Below are 13,643 nucleotides of genomic sequence, written 5' to 3'. Positions count from 1 at the left end.
CTCTCCTGCCACACTTTGGTAGACGTGACGCCACCAGCAGTCGACCATATGTTCGCCCTGAAACCGGTCGGCACTAAATAAATAAAAAACGCGATTAAGACTGTTTTCTTAATACTAAATTATCTTCAGTTGTGTCATTGTCGTTAGCTACAGTTATCCCTTTGAAAACTTGTGGGATCATATAAACAACCATTTGGCTTGTATATTCTATCTTTGTATCACATATTCCACCGCCAGTTTGGAACTGTTCTGGATTACATTTAGCTTTCATTCTTTTTGTTTTCGCTTCCATGTCCTTCCAAATTACTTTAAGCTGATCTTGTCATCTTTGTGTATGGGCTTCTGCATTATATTCAACTTCTATTTTTTCCCCAAGCGTCCTTCTTTTCTTTTTAGCATGTTGATATCATTGTTCTTAGATTCAATAGTAGTTATGTACTTTTTCATTACTTCACCAAACTACTCTTTCTCACTTTCTAGTAAGTTTTTTTGAACCTTCCTTAGCACTTAAATTTTCCTTCACTATCACAATGTTGCGGTTAGCTTATATATCAAGTTGCAAAATACTGGTATATGGTGCCGCTTGAATTAACTCGTGTCACATACATACAATGGACGATGGTAGCTGTAGATTGCGGGGTTAAGGCTTGAACAATAGATTCATTCATTAGTAGCATGTTCCTTTCTCATAATACACTGATATTATAATTAATGCAGCAGCATTTAGCTTCCTAGAATTTTAATAATCTTTTCTAGAACAAATTTCGCTAACACGATACTGTTGTCAGAAGGTAATGAAATAACATCTGCAGAAAGTCAATATTTTCTCAGAGGAAACGAAATGCACCTACCAGTAGTGTGCAGAAATGCCTGATTTCTTTAGTAAAATGCCGTAATTACTTTAGCTGCAACTAAAGAAGTATGGACAACCTGAGCTGTCCAACAATTATTAAAAGAGCATGTTACTAAGGTAGTAATTTTTTAATTACCATATAAGTAAGAGTTACTACAAGAGTAATTTATACTGCTTTGGTGCTCGAAACACTAAATATGGGGAAATCTACGTTAATGCGGCTGAGCAGGAGTAACTGTCGCAATGTTAGAATATGGTTTTACTTGTGTACTGATTGACACGGTCATGTCGATGAAATATCTGAGCGTAGCTTTTCAAAGTGGCATGAAATGGAACGAACACGTGAGGTCAGTTGTAGGGAAAGCGAGTGATCGATTTCAGTTTCTTCTGATAATTTTAGGAAACTGTAGCTCATCCGTAAAGGAGACCACGTTCAGAACACTTCTACGATCCATTCTTGAGTACTATTTGTGTGTTTGGAATCCCCACATGATCACAATGAAGGAAACAATTTAGAGGCGTGCTGCTAGATTTGTCTGGTAGCTTCGGTTACCACACGAGTATTACGGAAATGCTCCGCCGACTCAGATGGGAATGCATGGAGGGAAGAAGACGTTCTTTTCGCAGAACATTACTGAGAATGATTAGAGAACCGACTTAACTGCGAATAGTCGTACTTCCTGTTGTTACCATGCACCTCGCGTAAGGATCGCGAAAGCAAGGGAAATCAGAGATTATACTGAAGAATATAAACTGTCGTTTTCCTCTCGCTCCCTTATGGAGTGGAACAAAAAAAGGAATGATTAGTAGAGGTACGAGGTACCTACCTACCAAGGTGGCTGGCTAAGTATGCATGTAGATGCACACTGAAACGCCAAAGAAACTGATACAGGCATGCGCACTCAAATACAGAGATGTGTAAACAGGCAAAATATGACATTGCAATCGGCAACGCCTATATAAGACAACAAGCGTCTGCCACCATTTTTAGACCTGTTACTGCTTCTACAACGGTAGATTATCAAGATTGAAGTGAGTTTGAACGTGATGTTATAGTCGGCCCACGAACAATGGGACGCAGGATCTCCGAGATAGTGATCAAGTGGGATTTTCCATATGACATTTCATTAGTGTACTGTGAGTATTAGGAGTCCAGCAAAACATCAGATCTCCGACATCGCTGCGGCAGGACAAAGATCCTGCAAGAACGGGACCAACGACGACTGAAGAGAATCGTCCAACGTGACAGAAGTGCAACACTTCTGCAAATTGTTGCAGATTTCAATTCTGGGCCATCAACAGGTGTCAGCTTGCGAACCATTCAACGAAACATCATCGATATGAGTTTTCGGAGTCGAAGGCCCACTTGTGTACCCTTGATGACTGTACGAAACAAGGCTTTATGCCCCGCCTGGGCCCGACAACACCGACGCTGGACTACTGATGAACGGAAACATGTTGTGGTCGGACGAGTCTCATTTCAAGTTGTATCGCGCGGATGGACGTGTACGGGTATGGAGACAACCTCATGAACCCATGGGCCCTGTATGTCAGCAGGGGACTGTTCAAGCTGGTTGAGGGTCAGTACTGCTGTAAGGCGTGTGCGTTTGGAGTGATATGGGAGCCCTGATACGTCTAGATACGACTCTGCTAGGTGACACGTACGTAAACATCCTGTCTGATCAACTGCTGTCCATTGTGCATTCTGACGGACTTGGGCAGTTCCAGCAGGATAGTACGACACCCCACACTTCCAGAATTGCTACAGAGTGGCTCCAGGCACACCTCGTCTGAATTTAAACACTTCTGCTGGCCACTAAACTCGCCAGACGTGAACATTATTGAGCATATTTGGGATGCCATGCAAAGTGCTATTCGGAAGAGATCTCCATTCCCTCGTACTCTTACGGATTTCTGGACAGCCCTGCAGGGGTCATGGTGTCATTTCCCTCCGGGACTACTTCAGACATTAGTGGAGTCCTTGCAACATCGTGTTGCGGCACTTCTGCCTGCTCGTGGGGTTTTACCCGATATTAGGGAGGTGTACCAGTTTGTTTGTCTCTTCAGCGTACAACTGCTGTAACCTACAACAATAATAATTATTTTCGCAGCTAAAATATATACTGCCCCTCAACTATTAACACAAGTCGTTACATTCGTGTTCCATGATAAATGACAGAAGAAAATAATCAAGGAGAAGACTATCACATTTGAAGATACAAAATTTCAACGTGTATCACGGATGCAAGTGGTGACTGAGAATTATTTGTTGTAACATTTATGTCATTTGAGATAAAAGTTTTCTGAGTATCGTAACGCGTCACAATAGAAAAAACTGCATTGGAGAAACCAAAGGTTCGACCACGATTACAGTGGCCCTCTTACGGGTCTACCGAAGAGCTTTAGCTGTGTGGAGTCGCTTATATTTTGTCAGTTCTCTCTAAGTATGACGTCACGTCACGATTTTAAAATATCATTGTTAAGGTTGGTCAGCTAATGCGGAAGGATCGGGATCTTTATTATACTGTGAGGGCTATTCGGAAAACCACAGTGAAAATCCGATAAGCTTTGCACAGATGTATGGAGCAGTGTCTCTAGTATGCCCGTCGATGGCGCCAAGCCGCTCTTTTCAGTTCTGAGGGCACAGTGAGCACTTAAGGACACCTGTAAAACAGTCTATCCCCAAGCATGAGGGTCTGGTTAGAGATTTCGCCTGATTTCGTGCAGTGCACATAACGAAACTGTCAAACTTTCCTTCTACATGACATTTCTTGGTCGCACTCTGCAGGGGCAATGAAGATGTTCCTGCAGCGTTTTAGATGGGATGTGTTTGATCACCCACAACACACCCCACCCCGTAGGTAGTTCTCCGCTTACATGAGCCGTTGACTAAGAACACCGCAATCTGGCACAATCAGTGAGCCGTAGCCCAGCGCAGAGAATTGGCGGAAAGCAGAGGCTGCTGCCTTCTATGACGAGGGAACTGAAAAGCAGACAATGCAAGAAGCAGTAGTCAACAGCAGAGAACCACTCCATCCACCGTTGAGAGTAAAAAAGTCGCAACACCAAGAAGGAGTTGTGTGACATAAACGGAAGTTGGTAGGCGTGTTTCTACATCTGAAAGACGTTGTCTATTCAGATTTCGTGCCAGTCACATAACAGTGTCACTAGCAGCCACTATGAGAAAGGAGATCGTGTTTGCCTTAAGTACACCCTGTAACGGTCGTGTACGTTAGTTGCCTTTGAGGTTGGACGTGGTGAGATGGTTAGACAAAAAATGTGTACAAGGCGGCAGAGATGCCATCATCAACACCTAACGGAGTATGAACGAGTTCATGTAATAGGGCTACGAGAAGCTGGATGTTCGCTATGCAATATTGCGGAAAGTCTTGCGAGGAATGTAGCCACTGTACATGATTGGTAGCAGCAGTGGTCACAAGAATGTACGGTTGCAAGAGGACCGGGCTTCAGACGGCCACAAGGCACTACCTAGAAGGAAGACTATCGTATTCGGAGTACGGCTCTGGCTCATCTACTGCATCTGTAGCAGCAGTAGGAGCAACAGTTGGAACCATAGTGGCACAACGAACTGTTACAAATCTGTTACTTTAATGACATCTCCGATGCAGACGGCATGTAGCGCGTATTCCACTGACCCAAAACCGTCGCCATTTGTGACTTTAGTGATGTTAAGCGAGAGCTCACTAGAGAGCAGGGTGGAGGTATGTTGTCTTTTCTGACGAAAGTCGGTTCTGCCTCGGTGCCAGTTATGGCCATGTGTTGGTTAGAAGGAAGACATTTGACGGCCTGAAACCACACTGGACCTACACCTGGAGGTACGGTCTGGGGTGCGATTTCGTATGGCGGTTGTGCCACGCCCCCTGAATGCAATTTTGTACGTCAGTCTGGTGATACTTACTATTGTGCTGCCATTAATGAGCAACAATCCAGGGAGTGTTTTACAACGTGATAACTCTCGCCACGTGCCTCTTTGTAAGTCAACATATTCTACAGAATGTCAACTTGTTGCCTTGGCTTGCTCGTCGAGCATATACGGGACATCTTCGGAGACCAATTTCAGCATCATCCGTCTCTGCATTGACTGAATAAGTGCAACAGGCACGGAACTCCATCTCACAATCTAACTTTCAGAAGCTGTGCAACACGATGGCATGGACGTTCGCATGCTTGCATTCAACATTCTGGCTTTTACACCGGTTTATAACGCACCAATATTTCATATATTCAATTGCTTATCTCACGCTTATTTTAACCTGTGATCTTGCAACGTTAATCGCTCAAATATGATACCTAAACAATCGTATTCCCGAAATTTCAATACTCTACATTAACAATTTTTTGGTGTTGCGCTTTCTTCCTGTCATTGTGTTATAAAGAATTAACTCTAAGAAGACGCTTCGCGTGAGGGGTAACGGCAATAGCTGTTTTGATAGAAGTGAGTACCAAGTTTCCTCGACGTAGCCAACATAGTCCGCGTCAGCTAATATACGAGATTCTACTCAGTGCGTCATATACTCGTAAACGTGACTATATTATTAGCTGAAAATGCTGGGAAGCGGATATGCTCCGACAAGGTAATAGTCACAAGCCGACGTTAACTCGGAAACCATATGGCTCCAACAATATCAGTTTACTTCCACGTGTTGAAAGCTGACGTTGGTACCAACTGGAATCAAATAATTATAGGTCCGAAACCTTCTGACTTGTGCTGAATGAGATACTCTCATCAAGTATCGTGCCGAGAGTTTTCTAAGACTGAACAATTAACAGGCTTGTGTCCGGCGATCGAAATCGTATACGTCTTCAAAGTTCACGAAAGTACTGTCTCCTAAGTACTCTTCCGCGTAACATGATACTCTTCAAGTGCGGTCGTCTGTGCTATAAATTTAGTCCGGATTTTAGTAGTAAGTAACTAATTCAGTTTTTGTTAGATTTTTTATGTCGATTTAGTTCATTGTTAGGCCCAGTTACAGTACTGTAGTCATTAATCTAGTATCATGTTCTGCTGTAAGGCAGTACCACTCTAAGGAATCCTCTCCACATCGAGAAACAGGTAATAATGCACGTAAAGCATGAGCTTTACAACAGTCTGGTGACGAGAGAATGGTCTCACCATGTCCATTTCCGTCAAACTGTCGTAATTCAGCAGCAGAAAGATTTTGCGATCCAGGACGTCACGTGATTGGGGCCAAGGAAGATGAAACGAACAGATCTTTACCCTTATGAAGATACTATTGAAGATTTTGTTAAACTGGAAATCGCGGTAGAATAATCAGGGGAAGCTCTTCCGAATCCGTTCTCTAAAAAATTGAAAGATGGCCCCTTTTTGTTGCACGAGAAAAATCAAACGTTTGCTATTGACACGGGGAAGGGGGAGGTGCGTCATATGAGGCGTTTTTGTGAAAACTCCATCTACGACTTCAGAAACAAAATTGCGCATATTTACCGAATCGCCACAGAACATGTGCCTGATGATTTAAGAATCATGAGGAACATTTTCTGTGGCGTTTCGGTAAAGACATGGTACATCTGGTCTCAAGTTGTATGTGGTCGGTCAGGTATTATTTGTACTAATGATGATGTAGCTGACAGTGTACGTAAAAAGAAACACGTGTTTTTCCCTAGATGATACAATTTTTAGGAAAACTTAAATGCTCGCCATAGTACTGTACTGGAAAATGCCTTCATGTATATAGCAAGGTAAACTAATGATTTTGGGGAGAGCATTCCATTTGGAGTCTTGGCGATATCTACATCGACATCTACATGACTACGCTACAATTCACACTACAGTGCTTGGCTGATGGTTCGTCAAACCTATATCTCTACTGTTCCATACTTTGCATGTGGGCAAAGCGAATACTTTTTTGTATTCGGAGTAGAAAGCCGGTGATTGAAATTTGGGAAAAAGATCGCGCTGCAACGAGAGATGGTTTGTTTTATTGATTTCCATTCCAAACTGGGAATCTTGTCCCTGCTCCTCTCCCCCCCTTTTTCTCTATAGTTCAAAATGAGCTGCCCTTTGAACTTTTTCAGCGTTCTCCGTCTGTCGTATCCCGTAAGCTTCTGACACCGCTACAGAGAGGTCGAAATGAGACTGCTCTGCGTGAAGGCCGGATAGCTGTTGGGAACCTGTGAAGCATTTTCGACGGTACTAAGACATCAATAAATCATTTATTCACAATGTTTACAAGTCGTCGTTCTTCCTCACCAACCTCGTTTGTTGCTCATTGACCTACGTGTAGGAGTCTAGCTGACTGCGTAATTAGTAAGACCTCCTGCGGAAATCCTGAAGTAGCGAGCATGGAGGACATGGATGGGGACTGAGACTGGTGGCGCTACAGGGATTGTGGGTCGGCCGAGAGGCGTGCTGAGATAATCCCCGCACTTGCGATAAACGCTTTGTGCTGGTGGCACAGTGTTTAACGCAGCTCCGTAATAAGCAGGAGATCCCAGCTTTGAATGCCGGTCCGACACACATTTTCACTCGTCGCCGCTGATTCTGCATATAAAGTCCCGCTGCAGCTGACACCAGTAATCCATTCCCTTTCCCTTCCGTAGTAACAGAGAGAGTTTCTAGCACTATCAATTACAAACTGATTAATACTCTTGTCTCAGTCGCAGTCTTCTTTCTGCCGAATGAACATTTTCACTCTGCACATGATGTCTTAATGTGTTGAGGGCTTGACCCAACTGCAATATACCGGTTCGCTGCTTCCGCCTCTGTCTCTTGCATGACTTGTTTTAGCCCGTGGCAATGCTAATGAGTTCCAATAAAAATTTCTTATTTCCTTCCCCTTACGTTCTGTGCCGTAACAACCGGCGGCAGTCTTCCAGAGAACGCCGTACAAGCATAATGCAGGCCATTTCTTTAACAGATTTGTTTCATCTTCTAAGTGTTCCGCTAATAAAATGCAGTCTTTGATTCATCTTCCACACAATATTTTCTGTGTGGTGAACCCAACTCAAGCTGTTCGTAATTGTAATCCCTAGGTATTTAACTGAATTCACAGTCTTTGTATTTATGTGAAATTCAAAGATTCCTTTTAGTACTCGTATGGATGGCTCACGACTATTATTTTGTAGTACCAACTGCCACTTTTCGCAACTTGTAGGTGCTCAGGCTAAATAATTTTCTAATTGGTTTAGATCTTTCGTTACTTTACTAGATGGTAAACTAAGGATGGGAAAAACCTACTGGTTAAAACCGACACCGGAGTTTTAGTTCTGAATAACCGGTTTTTTCGTTTTTTTTGGTCTCAGTTACAGTAGGTGCTTTTTATTTTTTACTAATAACCGTTTTACTAACAACTAGGTAAAAAAATCAAAATATAAATTAGCTACAGGACTAGTAAAAATTTTTTCGTTTTTAAATTTACCTTCTTTTTTATAAAAAAAGGAGTGATTTTTATTTGTAACATTTGCATTGCTTTGAAATATTGTGTGGTTATATAAAATGGGAAAAGCGGTAAGTGCTATTTTAAGAACAATGCCGACAGAAACATGCAACTATCATATGACATAAGAGTTGGTACATTATTACAGAGTCAATACTGTCCTTGTTGCCATGTCTCAAGGTTTACGGTGTACGTGTACTTGCAGCGTGCAAAGCCTGCCACCAGTTAGTCATACGGTAGTTTCTCGCTGTTGTCGCCGGACATCCGTTGTACTGCACAATGGCGCCAACCCTAGTCTGGAAATATATTTACCAAGTGAAGTAGCAATGAAGTGCAATGTATCATTTGCTTTAAAAGATTAAAGATTTATCTGCCATTTTTATGAGATTATAAAAGAAGAAAGTTATGGTAACAGCAATACATTATAAGTTAAAAACCATTCATTTACAGTACACAATACAAACAGATCTGCTGCTATCGTATGGTACTTCCTCGGCAATTCACGAAGAGGAAGTACCATACGACAACAACCAGGTTGCCCATGCTTTAATTTAATTTGGAGATGAAATTTTATATATGACGACGCCTTTAGGCTATATTTTAACGTGTTTCTGGCACAACACGTAATCTACTTGTCCATATTTTCCTTCTGAAGGAAACGTTTTTATAAACATTGGAACTGTCGTCAAGGGGTTTTAATAAACCTTTCAATCTCCAGCTGATCGGCTGTTTACCATCTCTACATGAATATCTTGTTAAATCTTTCTGCAGTTCCTTATGATCGTCCAGAGACTATAGATTCCAGTATTGAACAACAACGTCAGTAAACAATGTTGCAGTACTGGTGATACATCTGTCAATTTATTTACGTGTATTGCGACCGTAATCCACTTCCTTGGAGTACAGCGGAAGTTATATTCGTTTCTTCGAAACATTCGCCATTGTAATCTCCCCCCTCCTTCCTTGTTCCATCTGTTGTCCACTTTAAAGAATGCCCAGTCCACGTTATTAATAAGCAAAGTCTTTTATGAAGACTTGAGAGGAATGAAGATTACAATAAACTTTCTTGTTTACTTAGCTTGTTATGCTGAGATGTCTCCAGTTATTCTTGTCTAGGGGTCTGATTCCTGAAGCTGAAAGTCTAACATCAGGGCCACAAGGTTATTGTTGCAGAATTTTTTACGTAAATACATTTTCCACTGATTTTCTCACATTTTTGTATTGTGTATTTAAACCTGGGACCTAGAAACGATGGAGAGGCTGCTTATCCTGCCGTAGCCCTCAGTGGTTCACAACCGCACAATAGGCCACAGCTGTCCACCCACCCCACCTCCGCCCTACACCGAACCCAGGGTTGTTGTGCGGTTTGGCCCCCAGTGAAGCCCCCCCCCCCCCCTCCCCAGGGAACGTCTCATACCAGGCGAGTGTAACCCCAAATGTTTGCGTGGTAGAGTACTTATGGTATACATGTACATGGAGACAGTGTCTACGCAGTCGCCGATATAGTGTAACTGATGCGAAATAAAAGGAAATAGCCCGCATTCACCGAGGTAGATGGAAAACCGCCTTAAAAACCACAGGTTGGCTGGCACACCGGACTACGACACTAATCCGCAGATTGGATTCGTGCCGGGGACCAGCACGCCTTCCCGCTCGGGAAGCAGCGCGGGCTTCTCACATTTAAGTGTATCATACAGTATTTTGGTTTATCACATGAACAAAGCCGAAATTACATTGTTCGTACCTATTACACAAAAATAGTCTGATCGCATAAGAGGAAAGCCTCCGACTCTCACACTCTGCGGAAATAACAAAATTCCAAAGGGTTTACAATTTTTATTAATAAATGAAGTCCTACTAGTTTTCGTTACATTACTAATTTCGACTATTTCTTCATAAATGAATCCAGAAATAAACATAGTAAACAGTACAAAATTGTGTAGCTATAATAGAAAATTTAAGTGTGTAAATAATTCTTAATTTCAAGTGTTTCTAAAAAAAAAATTTAACTGTACATTTAGAACTAGTGGTTATTGATTATAGCATCAAAACTAAAATACTTTATAAAGTAGTTCCTTATCATAAATTTTAGCTGGAAATATAACATACTGTGTATAAAGTTATATGAAAGTTTTCAGAAAAGCAACTGAGATAATACTGACCTGTCCAAAATTCGAAAAATAACATTGGTATCGACAACTACTGTTGAGGAAAAGTAAAGCTAGAGCAGGATGACCCGTTACACCCTGTAGTATAATGTACTATGTTCTGTTCATCAAATGTCCATCGAGCCACTTAATTGTGATTATACTGTGTATGGTAGCACCTTGGTTTTTATTGTTGGCAATGTGGAGTTGCATTGAACACCTTTCGGAAATCTGGGAAAACAGTATCTACCTCTTCACTTGCATCTGCTGTTTGTAGCTGTTGATGTTTCACATGTGTGGTTTTCTTCTGACTGACATTCTAGGATCTTCAATGGACGGACGCAATTGATTTTGGTCAGTAATTCCATTATCCATTTTGTAAACAGGAGTTACCCCTACTCTTTTCCAGTCGCTCTCGACTCTTCGCTACACAGTCCATAGGAAATAAATATGAGGTAGTAAAGAAAATAATTCCACAGCGTATTCCATGTTACTGGTAATTTGTCAATGTCTGGGCTTAAAAGGATAAATAAATCAGCAGGTTAAAGAAATGTACAAATCCTCTGCAAGCAGGAAGAGACGACTGCCGGATATAAAGAAGATAGAAGAGAGAAGAAAGGCAAGCTGCGGAGGTCAAGACCTGTGGCTCGGCTGTCCTCGCGTTTGTTGTAAGCACTGAAGCAGGCCCGCGCGGCCGAGTCTGCGCGACGTACCGCACGGTAGCCTACGTGCTAGGGGCTTAAGCGGGCCGCGGCCAGATCCCCGTGGCGGTTCCGCAAGGCGCGGAAGAGCCTGAGTAATGGCGGTGCCGGCTGTTGCGCCGGAAGCGGCTAGGGAAGGCTCAGCCCGTGGCCTCGAGAAGCAGCCAGCCTCACTTCCCAGCAGTCCCCTCTTCCCGGCGGAATGGCGCAGTCCGATGAGAATTGTATAACCGTCTCGAATTTTACTATAAGCTCCCCCGTTATCTATGTTTTACCAGTCTACACCTACATCTATATTGCGCAATCTACATTAGTGTGATAACAAAAAGAAAGTTGGTTGTTGTGAGTGCTGACTGACTAAGAGCCGCATGCAGAGAACACTGGTCAACCTGCTAGTCACGTTGTAGCACTTCCAATACAAATAAAACGTTACCCACACAATACATGCCCTTCAGTCTTCCTCAAACGATTTTAAAGAAACTATTTGTTAAAATTGGTTAATTTATATCTTGTAGCCTCATTCTTAAGCTGACTATCGTTTCATTAACGGTCACAGTTACTGAGATATTTCGAAATTAAATAATCCAATGCAAGAAGTGAAATGATAATTAAATGGACACCCTAGCTGCAAACAGGCGTTGATGTACTTCATTGGGGACATGTTGAAAAGGTGCTCCCCGACCGGGACTCGAACCCGGGATCTCCTGCTTACATGGCAGACGCTCTAGCCATCTGAGCCACCGCGGGCACAGAGCATAGTGCGTCTGCAGGGACTTATCCCTTGCACGCTCCCCGTGAGATCCACATTCCCAACATGTCCACACCACTACATTCGCAGTGCGCCCAATAGATGTTTGCCCATCATACTCATTACTCGTGGCAGATTAATCTACCAAGTCCCGTACGAGTTCGGGCATAGCGTGTGCATTCGCACAAGAAGGTCAATGGCCGGGAAGCCATATTTTAACTATATATGACGGTAGTATCTGTTCCCGAAAGAACAGTTACCGTGGAACATGTCCCCAATGAAGTACATCAACGCCTGTTTGCAGCTAGGGTGTCCATTTAATTATCATTTCACTTCTAGCAAAGCTGCATGGTCATCCACAGTAACTGTTCTTTCGGGAACAGATACTACCGTCATATATAGTTAAAATATGGCTTCCCGGCCATTGACCTTCTTGTGCGAATGCACACGCTATGCCCGAACTCGTACGGGACTTGGTAGATTAATCTGCCACGAGTAATGAGTATGATGGGCAAACATCTATTGGGCGCACTGCGAATGTAGTGGTGTGGACATGTTGGGAATGTGGATCTCACGGGGAGCGTGCAAGGGATAAGTCCCTGCAGACGCACTATGCTCTGTGCCCGCGGTGGCTCAGATGGCTAGAACGTCTGCCATGTAAGCAGGAGATCCCGGGTTCGAGTCCCGGTCGGCGCGCGCATTTTCAACATGTCCCCAATGAAGTACATCAACGCCTGTTTGCAGCTAGGGTGTCCATTTAATTATCATTTCACTTCTAGCAAAGCTGCATGGTCATCCACGGTAACTGTTCTTTCGGGAACAGATACTACCGTCATATATAACCAATGCAAGAAATTCGAATAGCTAGCACCAATTAAAATAGCAGTCGCTATGAGTTTAATTTTACGTTCGTTACATTTTAGACCATGAGATGTGTCAGCTCATATCGATAGCGATCTGTAGATCGAATCTCTGGTTCATTTTCTCTGTAGTAGCCGGGCTGGGCTCTTGCGCCGCATCTTCCGGTTTGAAAAGTTTGCGGGGTGGGCGAGTGTGGTACGGAGACTCAGTGGGGAGGAGGCGGAAGGTGTCTGTTGGAGGAAACGTGTGTTGCCACGTGCCCGTGGTCTGTGTCTTGACCGATTCTCTATGAGCGAACCGTTACAGCGGGAACGACTTTGATTATGATTAGCTGATTTCGGTGCGCTGAAAGAGCACCTCTTTTCTGTGGTCGAGCCGTGTCGTGTGATCTAGTTTCTTAGCGTTAGCGGACTCTGTTGTTACTGTCCTGCCCTACGTGATTCTTTCCTGAGTCGTGAATTTGTGCTTTCCAGGAATTTGGATTCGCCATTAAGTGTAGGCTGCATCGCTTACAGAAACTGTTTGAACATATCCACCTCGGTGTTAACTGAGAGCCCTTTGTTACTGTCCTGAAAAGTAACTTAGTTGAGAACCCCAGGTATGACGATTGTCATAATAGTTTTTATGATATGATTTTTAACACTTTACCGTCCGCACGTCTCGTACAAATTTTTTCGCTTGCCATCGGCAGCGCTAATTCGAATTACTTGGCTTGTTGCCGGCCGCTTGTCACCTTTCCGTTCATGACAAGCTTCAAACACAATGACTTCTGCCCTCTTTAATTTTTCCGGAAATCCTCTATTTTGCCATATCGTTCAACAAACACGAATTTTCTTTTCAAGTAACCTGTCTTCAAGTTCTACACTGTTATAATAATTATCCATGTAGAGGTGATGCTACTTTCCATAAGAAGGT

The 13,643-nt window shown here is 43.0% G+C and overlaps 1 non-coding gene across 1 annotated transcript; it reads right to left on the bottom strand.

The window, feature by feature from the left end:
* Positions 1-11,790: 11,790 nt before the first annotated feature.
* Trnat-ugu (transfer RNA threonine (anticodon UGU)) lies at positions 11,791-11,867 on the bottom strand. Its single transcript has one exon. It is a non-coding gene; the product is annotated as a tRNA-Thr (tRNA).
* Positions 11,868-13,643: the final 1,776 nt, after the last annotated feature.

The sequence above is a fragment of the Schistocerca cancellata genome, chromosome 2, assembly GCF_023864275.1.
Source record: "Schistocerca cancellata isolate TAMUIC-IGC-003103 chromosome 2, iqSchCanc2.1, whole genome shotgun sequence".
Classification (NCBI taxonomy): Eukaryota; Metazoa; Arthropoda; class Insecta; order Orthoptera; family Acrididae; genus Schistocerca; species Schistocerca cancellata.
This window is presented reverse-complemented; position numbering and strand designations above follow the sequence as displayed.